This window comes from Triticum dicoccoides, chromosome 7A (genome assembly GCF_002162155.2).
Source record: "Triticum dicoccoides isolate Atlit2015 ecotype Zavitan chromosome 7A, WEW_v2.0, whole genome shotgun sequence".
Taxonomy (NCBI): domain Eukaryota; kingdom Viridiplantae; phylum Streptophyta; class Magnoliopsida; order Poales; family Poaceae; genus Triticum; species Triticum dicoccoides.
Window position 1 is genome coordinate 663,076,618 of NC_041392.1, and position 2,107 is coordinate 663,078,724.

Below are 2,107 nucleotides of genomic sequence, written 5' to 3' on the forward strand. Positions count from 1 at the left end.
TTGAGTATATGTGTTATGTGCATATTGTGTATTGCGCCCGCCTCCTAGTTCCTTGTATAGTTGAGGTCCGTGGCCCAGCTTTGTACATCATATATACGTGCCTATGCACGAAGAGCAATACATCGTGCAATTCACATATTCTATAGGATGAGTCTAAATTAGTGTTTTTTTGGACTGTTCTAAATTAGTTTCTCTTGAAAGGTTGTGGCGTCTTATTTTATAGTTTAGCTAGTTATATACGTACCGTCTTATAGAATTGAGAACGATGAACTAGTGTCTCATGTTGAACGAAACAAGGCCCTCGAGCAAGCAATATCGCAGGTTACAGTCCATATGAATAAATTAAAGTTTCATCCAGAGCTTTTGATTTGGGAATTAAGAAATTACATTACTTCTGAAAGTTGTTTTTACTGAATTTCAAAAGTTGCCTTGTTTCATAGTTCGAAATTTCTATATTACCACCCTTTCTAATCAAAAAAGGGACAAACATCACAATCACATTATTTAGTGATAGTAGATTTAGTGACAGTAGACTAATCATATGCGGACAACATCATCATCTATTGTTGCATCCTTCTGGTCCACCATGTCATGCAATTAATCCATTTGATCTCTTCAAATGTGGTGTATGTCATGCCTTCTATGTAGCACATGGAGTTTCATGCTTTGGTTACATCGATCTTGATACCTCGATCACAGCTGCAATAGAATGTAGTACACAATGGTGACAGGAAACAAGATAAATATCCCGAGGATTACCCTAGAAAGCACAAAACCAAATGTAGTTGCTCAGATGAAAATCATATAAACGAGGAAAGGACATCTGGGGTAAAGAAACAAACCCAGTGCTCATGATATCTGCATGGACCTTGTACTGTTTAGCATACACAAATGAAATCACGGTCAAAGGGAGTGCCGCCTGTGTGCACGCGTGTGAGAAACCTTGGTTAGAAAACAGAATTTTCCTATATACATCATGCACAAAAATTAAACAAGGATAAATATTTTGTGTGTACACAACTAATTTCCTTTTCTAGTCCAATACAATCCGTGTTATAACTGTCCAATATCTTGATTGGCTGTCATATTCGCTCCTTCTATCGTGTACTTAGACACTAACAAGTTTCATGAAATATGGGTTCCAACAGACTGCAAAGGTGATCAGACGGAAATATGGGTTCCAACCAATTGCAGTGGTGATCGGACGCTCTCTTAGTAGTCCAAATAGGATGCTTTTTTTACATCTTTCGAGATAGGATGCATAAGAGCATGTCCAGTTGAGGTCCCCAAATCCTCCTCATATGTTCGGGTGGACAACCCAAACGATAAAAGCCTCTTCAACGGAGACCCTGAAACTCCACCCATAAATATTTGGACTATCCGACACACTTCAAACCCAACCCATATGGGCCGTTCGGACACACCCACCATGACAACCCAAATTCTACCTAGCCCACTTAAGCCCCACATCTAGTCACCCTTTCCTCCTCTCCATCTGTCTCTTCTTTCTCTCGTTTCTCTCTTTCCCTATCCCCACTGCGTCCGACTCCACACAGGACTGCCACCGGAGCTCGCGCAAAGCCTCCCGGTATTTAGGCCTTGAGCTGCTTCCACCTAGGAAGGCGGAGGAGAGAGGCCCTGGCAAGAGCACAACACACTCGCTCCTTCTCCCAGACGACACACACCCTTCCCGAGCGAGGCCACTCATGCAACTCAACACGGTGATGTGGCGTGCATGTATCGTGTGAAAGGACGCCCGTGTCGCGCAAGAGGAGTGCCGACCTCATCCGCAATGTCATGCAGGAGGGAGCGTCCGCCGTGGGCGCATCGACCGCCCCACGGTGTCAAGCTAGAGGAGAGTTAGAGCATCTCCAGCCGCGCCCTCAACAGCCCCCCAGGCCACTTTTTCGGCGCCGGCGTCGAAAAAACGCCCCAGTCGCGCCCATAGGACGCCGAAATCCGCCGGTTCGGCCCGTTTTTGGGCCCGTCGATCATAGGCCGAACCCGGTGCACTGGGGGCGCTCGGGGGCTCCGGCGCAAGGGAAAAGCATGGCTGGCCCACACCGTCAGGCGAAAAGTCAAGTTTTTCTTCCCCGACTCGCCTTCC